Source organism: Trachemys scripta, chromosome 1, assembly GCF_013100865.1.
Source record: "Trachemys scripta elegans isolate TJP31775 chromosome 1, CAS_Tse_1.0, whole genome shotgun sequence".
In the NCBI taxonomy this organism is placed as follows: Eukaryota; Metazoa; Chordata; order Testudines; family Emydidae; genus Trachemys; species Trachemys scripta.
In genome coordinates this window covers 81,419,625-81,427,351 of record NC_048298.1, presented here as the reverse complement: position 1 = coordinate 81,427,351, position 7,727 = coordinate 81,419,625, and the positions used below count along the sequence as shown (strand labels likewise).

Genomic DNA, 7,727 nt, shown 5'->3' with positions numbered 1-7,727 from the left:
CTCTCTGAACCTTCTCCAATTTATCAACATGCTCTTGAATTGTGGACTCCAGAACTGGACACAGTATTCAACAGCGGTCGCACAAATGCCAAATATAGAGGTAAAATGGAGAGGCTCTGGAGTGCAGGCTCTGGGCGGTGCTTACCTCAAGCGGCTCCTGGAAGCAGCGGCATGTCTCTTCTCTGGCTCCTATGTGGAGATGTGGCTGTGGTTCCCGGCCAATGGAAGCTGTGAGGGTGGCACTTGGGGCGCGTGCAGCATGCAGAGCAAAGCCCCCTGGCTGCCCCTATGCGTAGGAGTCAGAGGGGGGCCATGCCGCTGCTTCCAGGAGCCCTGTGCAGTGCTTTTGTTTGAGATCTGAAGTACAGTTGACCTGGGGTAAGTGACTGGTTCTTTCGAACTGGGAGTAACCTGAATATCGTTGTGATTTTTTGGTGTAAGGGGCCATCTATCACAAAGACAGGCTTGCCTGGTGGCAAGGTAGACAGGAGTGCCCAGGGAGACTGTCTGTGACTCCATGTTAAGGCTGCTATAGAGCTTTTGGAGTTCACACTTGTTATTTGGTTGGTAATATCTAATTATAGAACATACAACCAGTTTGAGGTTTGTACCCTGTTCCTGGACAGTCTGCCCTGAGGTTGGTACTCACGGTCATGACCCATTCCAGACAGCTTGACATTCTTTGTCCCTAGATGTATACATTTAGCCATATTAAAACACATGTTGTTTGCTTGTGTCCGGTTTACCATGCTCTGAATCAGTGACCTGTCCTCTTCATTATTTACGACTTCCCCCAATTTTTGTGTCATCTGCAAACTTTATCTGTGATGATTTTGTGTTTTCTTCCAGATCATTGATAAAAATGTTACATAGCATAGGGTCGAGACCGATCCCTGCAGGACCCCACTTGAAATACACCCTCTCAATGACAATTCCCCATTTACAGTTACATTATGAGAACCTACCAGTTAGCCAGTTTTTAATCCATTTAGTGGCTGCCATGCTAATTTTATATGGGTCTAGTTTTTTAATCAAAATGTTGTACAGTACCAAGTCAAACACCTTACAGAAATCTAAGTATATTACACCAACACTATTACCTTTAGCCACCAAATTTGTAATCTCATACAAAAAATCAAGTTAGTTTGACAGGGTCTATTTTCCATAAACTCATGTTGATTTGCATTAATTACATTACCATCCTCTAATCCTTTATTATTTTTTTTCCTAAGGGTATCAAAATGTTTTACAAAGTATCAAGCCTGACAATACCTCTAGGAAGTACAATAAATCCTTTAAAGATGGGGAAACTGACGCACAGAACTTAAATGTCTTGCTTGGGGTTATGCAGGAAGCCTGTGGCAGAGCTGGGCATAGAACAAAACTCTCCCAGTTCCCAGTCCTACACTTTGGGTCTGATCCAAAGTCTATTGAAGTCAATTGGAGTCTTTACATTGACTTAACTGAGCTATGGATAAGGCCTTTTAACCACAAGTACTCTGCTTTAAAAAAAAACCCCAAAACAGTGCTGCATTCCTGCTTGATTCCCGCAATACAAAGCTCTGTTACAGAAAGGTGTTTTAGAAGTGGGAGAATACCTCAGACTTTCTGATTTTACTACAGTGAATTTCTCAAAAACCAGCAATAATCACTTCAGAAGCTTGTTAGCAATACAGTTCCTTTTCTCATTCATTTCCCCCCTTCCCTCTTTCCTCTCATCTCTCCTTCCATTGTATTCACTTCATTTTGTTTTCAAAATTCAGGAAAACTGTTAGTGCAGGACAATTTAGCTTAGATTAGGTACAGGATTCAACCTGTAAGAGCCTCCCCTCATCAGATATTGGAGGACTATTAAGAATTCCAGCTCCACAGGGAGTCCATTTACTGACCAGTTTTGTAGATCTCTGTGTCCCTTCATAGATGTTTCATTATTTTTGAACAACTGTAATATTCAACTTCTTCAGAAAACTAAGAATAATAATCTAACATACAAAGATTTCATCTCTTAATGATATCGGAAAGACAATTATCCTGACCAAATCCAGTAAATGCTCTTTCAAGTAAGTACTTTTTCCATTTCACATTATGTGTGTGTGTGAATTTATTGCTTATGAAAGGTGAGCCATTCATAGGAAACTAAATTCGTTCGCTTCATACACAGACCAAGTTCAAAACGGGTAAAAGCAATGTAAGCTTTCCCACACTGTCTTGTCAAAGTACACTAGTCTGAGATGAAGGGACCATGGAGTTCTCATGGAGGTGAGAAGTAGTTTGGTCTTCACTTCCAATTCAACCCTTTGCCACTCTTCACTAATTTCCTTGTATCCATCATCTGCTATTTACAAATACAGGCTATTGTATCGTTTCTTCATCTGCTGATTCCCAGCACTAATTCAGTTCCTCTGGAGACAGCATTTCTTCTTCACCAGTTCAGCATGGTGAGAGACAAACAGGCCTACGTGGAATGACAGGGCATTCAATATTCTGAGTGCTAACTTGTCATTTTAATGAACCACAACTGTTGACAAACAATTCAAAATGCCTGGACACTAATAAATTCTTATTTTTTCCAGTTTCCCCACTTTCAGTCAGCAAACTATGGATTTAGTCCACATATTTTCCCCTTTGGCTTCTGAGGATTCTGTTCCTAGAACACGGGGTACAGAAGAAATTGCTAGCATTTACCTTTTTATTGTCTAAATGTTATTCTAATGAGAAGACAAACAAACTGACAGGCAAGTGTGATTAGTTTTTATCTCCACCATTAAAGAAACACCTGATTTGTGCAGATACCAAGACTTAAGTAGGATGAGAACTTTCAAGACTTATGCAACTATCATAAAGTCTTCTCCAGAAATAGCTGAACTCTGCTGGGTTTCTCTCTAGTGAAAGTCCGTTACAGGTCCTTGCCATCAGAGAGGTCTGTAAGAAGCAAACACCAGCTCCCAGTATCCTGGATCCGTCCCAGCCAGGCTTCAAGCCAGGGCATGGTACAGAGACAGCACTTGTTCTGGTGGATGATCTCCTCCATCCTCATCCTGCTGGATCTTTCTATGGTATTTGATACCGTTGATCACCAAATACTCCTGCTACACCATCAAGAAGCTGCATGGGTGAACAGAAATGCCTCTCAGACTGAACCCAGAAAGACAAAACTGACAAGTGCTCATCTGTTCCCAGAACCCTCTTCCCAGGGCCTCTCATTGTTTAGTTCTGTCTACCATCCGAGTCAACATCTATATGAAACCACTAGGGGACCTGATTAGACAATATGGGATGAAACGCCAGCCACATGCAGATGATACCCAGTTCTTCACAGATAATTAGCAGCAGCATCTCCCAGCTCTCCCAATGCCTATCAGAGAGATGAAGAACAGCTGACTAAAGCTGAGGCAACTCAAAGGTAAATGTTGGTAGGGAGAGGAAAGTGCTTTGAAGAATTCACCTCCTCCATAACATCTCCTTTTACTCACTGTGTACTGACTACAAATATTTCTTCACATTTTCATCCCTTGGACTCATATGCATCTAGCTAGCCAAATAGACATGGCAGCTAAAAATGCCCCCTTCTGCTTGTGGCTGGCCATAAGACCATCTTGCTACAGTGATCCAGGCATTTGTGACCTTCAGGCTTAGTTTACTGAAACGTATTGTGTCTAAAGATTAATCAACTCATGCACGTTGAAAAAATTCATTTGGTACAAAATGCAGCAGCACATCTGCTGAGCAAAGCAGGGCAGCAGGAACACATCACAACCATCACTCAATTCTGCACTGGTCCCCAATAAATACATCACCCAATTCAAGGTCTCTGCTCTAATATCAAAAGCCTCCATGAGATTGGCCTGAGCTATCTAAGAGATCACATCTCCATCCATGACCATGACCTCCCTTTACAGCTATGATATACTGGAACAATGCAACTGTCGCCCAATAGGAAGAGGCTTACAGGTGTGGGACCTCGACTATGTAATTCACCCCCATAAGAAATAGGAATGACCATATACCCCACAACACCCAGAACCAAAGGCAAAACTAATGTCTTCAACTTAACTTTCCAACATAGCTCTTTACAGATGAATCTGACCCAGTTAAATGCACTCGTAAAAATATCCTACTACTATCTGAGATTTTAGTTCTACAGGTGGGGAAGAGAGAGATGTTTTATTCTTGAGGTTTTTATTGTTATTTTTTAATTACTTGGAAGGCACTCAGATATGATGGTGCTAAAGAGGTAGCCAGTGCTCTCATGTCAGCAGCACTTTGAAAGAAGGGGTTGGTAATCTACCTCTTTCCTCTCTGTGGGTCATGAGCTGAATCTGGAATTCCGTCACATGCTGAATCAGGAGTTTCTGACTGTTCCCAGTTGGCTCCTCAGTTCTCTTTGATGAGTCTGAAACAAGAAGAAATGATCCCACTTGTCCTCCTTGAGCTCCGGAAAGCTGAAGTCCAAGTTTTCTGCTGAATGCTTTTGCTCTGTCATGCATGGACCAAACATCCACGTTCAACTTCTTTAAGTGCCCAAAGGAGCTAAGCATACCACCCAAGATGGATTATCGAAGGTGCCAGCAAGGGGTGGGCACTGCTTTTGTTAGGACAAGCTGCACTTCTGTTCTTAACTTAAGCTCTCATTGGAACCACTTGGCACAATCTTTTTCACCAAATGACTTACCTGTTTTTATTGCCTCTCAGTCAGAACTGAGCTCCAACAAATACTCAATAACACATGCAACCTGGACACGTGAGGCTCAGCCGCACCCTCTGACCTTAGCAATTTCAGCAAATACAGCTTGTCTTCCAATTCAGTGACACGTTGGTCAAACTCTGTGTACAGAGGGACGTGCACTTTGTGGCATACATGTTATATGCTATTTAATGTGGCTTCTATTGTTATGTAGAAGGTAAATCCTGGAACACCCCAGTGCTGTTTTATTTGCAGAAGCTGTGGCAGCCTATTGCCCACACTCTGATTCTACACGGCAAACAGGAATTATTTTCAGGGAGTTCAATGGCCTGTGTTATACAGGAGTTCAGACTGGATGATCACAATGGTCCCTTCTAGCTTTAGAATCTCTGAAACACCAATTCATGCTGATCCACTAGCAGCTGGACTTTAGTGACTAGCTAAAGTTTTCAGGTTAAAAGAAAATGATGTCTTAAAATAGACACAGTACTACAGGGCTTCTTTTGAGTATCATTTTACAAAATAATGTTCAATGTATTGAATTATTTTTGCAAAGTGTTACATTTTTCATATGACCTAGTGACCACCCCTGAGAGGGTTATGACTCGAGGCTTGGGAAACCCTGATCTAATGTAATAAAACAGTATGCAATCTGAAATAATGCAGTGAATTATTCAGTCTCCCCTGCATCCAATAATGTGATTTTTTACTAGTAGTGACATTGTAGGGATAGTGGAGTGAGCCCAAGACAACTGTAAAATGAAAAGCAGCAAGTCTAACTCACTACAAGCTGAATATAGAGCAGTGTGCTAACCGAGGGATTACATGCTATGGCAGAGAGAGGTGTGGTTTAAGCAAGGGGCTGGGAATACTGAGCTCTAAGCTCAGCTCTGACACTGACCCAGGCTGGAGCCTTGGCAAATCATTCAAAGTCACAGAGTAATAGAGCTTAAGGCCAGAAGTGACCACCAGATTATCTAGTCTGACTCCTGTATATCACGGGCCACCAGCACCTGCACACTAAACCCAAAAACCTAAATTAGTCCATAGTATTACATACCTCAGGAGACAAGAGAAGATGGATCACTTGATGATTACCTGTTCTGTTCATTCCCTCTGGGGCACCTGGCACTGGCCACTGTCAGAAGACAGGATACTGGGCTAGATGGACCTTTGGGCTGACCCGGTATGGCCACTCTTAGAAGTTATGTTCTTAAGACTATATCTAGACCTATATCTAGACTCTAATTACAATCCTGATTTGGCTTGTCTATGGACTCTGACCTCAGTTCTGTTCCACAACCTGTCCCTGGACCTCAGTTTTAGCGCTTCCCTTGGCCCGCTCCCAACTGTGCGGTTGGCTTCGACCCTTGTACCTGTTCTTTTCCTCTAGCTCTAACCACCAGGACTGACCGCCTCTAACCCAGGGCCTCTCACTGAGCAAGTAAGCAAGAACAAGCCAACCCAGCCATGCACTCTCTGGGATTCTGGCTGGTTGCTAAGTATCTAAATCCCTTTTGAAAATGAGACTTAGGCTCCTAAATAGACATTGCAATGCTGAGTGCTGCAATGCCTAAATGCCTTTAAAAACCTGGGCATAGGGGTGAGTAGTTCTAATTCCATCCAGTAGAGGGCAGCAGTACACATGCACTAGCTAGCACACTCCAATACTTCACTTCTTTACAAGGTTGCTGTGAAGATCAATGAGATTAAGTAAAATACGCTGACTTGGCTGACCAGACAGCAAGTGTGAAAAATCGGGATGGGGGTGGGGAGTAATAGGAGCCTATATAAGAAAAAGCCTCCAATATCGGGACTGTCCCTATAAAATCGGGACATCTGGTCACCCTAACGCTGATCATTAAAAACATTGGAACATAACTGCTGATTAAAGATGGGCCTCAGCTCCCAAGTTCAGGGGTGTTCAGATTTGAGGGTTTGGTGACCAGCTAGCAAGTGTGAAAAATCAGGACAGGGGGTGGGGTGTAACAGACGTCTATACAAGACAAAGCCCCGAATATCAGAACTGTCCCTATAAAATCGGAACGTCTGGTCACTATAGGTTCAGCCCATTATAAAGAAGGAGCTAACTTTAAAATTCCCAGTGCTTGGGGGTGTTGATTAATTCTTATTAATTATCATTCATTATTTAGTGTGCAAGTTCATTTTAAATAATATATATATATTTAAAAAATCTTACAGAATGTAGCTCCAACACTGACACTGAAAATATGCGTAAGCTGCTCCACTGCAGAAGACAATAATCTTTCTTGCTTTGTTTGTTTTGTTTAAGAGGTATTAGAATGTTCAAATAATCAAATGATTTAACCGGATGAATATTATTGGATACTTTATCTAACAGATTACGATGCAATTGAATACAGTGTTACATATGGGGCAGAAAGCATTATCTTTTATCTGTAGTAAGGCCCCATAATGGAAATGCAGATAAAAGCTCATTTCACTGATCTTGCCTGCTTTGCTTCACTGAATATTTCTGAAATGGAACTTCTTCACACCAAGGCTTACTTTAGCTTCTCCTGGACTTACACTCTGCCCACCTCACAATATGGTGCCTATCTCTGACATAACAGCCCCACTGAGACAACTTCGTGTTTGCCTGCAAGCCTACCTCGCTCCTGAGGCCTGTTTCAGGTGTTGTATTAGCAAATGTACATTGTGAATTGCTATATGGTGCCTAAATGTGTTGCTGCTTTCAGGATCTTTCAGTTTTGCCAGAGTTTCTGATAATGAATGTTCTTTCTGAGTGGTTGAAAAACAAAGCAAAATACAGAGTGTGTGTGAAATAATGAGCACTGCAACCATAAATTGCATCATTTTACCACGTACGTAGAGAGTGAGATGCTCAAGGTTACATGTGGGAATACAGAGGCAGAGTATTGGGTAGAACCTAGATCTCCCGGGTTACACTTGTGTGCTTTTGCCCCAGGACAATCCAAGAATTGATGTTGAACTGCAGGTAGTGTGGGATGGAAGCCACATAGAATTAATACACTTCTACCCCGCTATAAAGCTACTCGAT

At 42.2% G+C, this 7,727-nt stretch overlaps 1 long non-coding RNA gene across 1 annotated transcript; it reads right to left on the bottom strand.

Annotated features, from left to right (window-relative positions):
• Nucleotides 1-1,156: 1,156 nt before the first annotated feature.
• Nucleotides 1,157-4,726, bottom strand: LOC117869741. The gene is made up of 3 exons (XR_004643848.1): nucleotides 4,673-4,726; nucleotides 4,289-4,393; nucleotides 1,157-3,105 (listed from the first exon to the last, which is right to left on the bottom strand). It is a non-coding gene; the product is annotated as an uncharacterized LOC117869741 (long non-coding RNA).
• Between the last annotated feature and the right edge of the window lie 3,001 nt (nucleotides 4,727-7,727).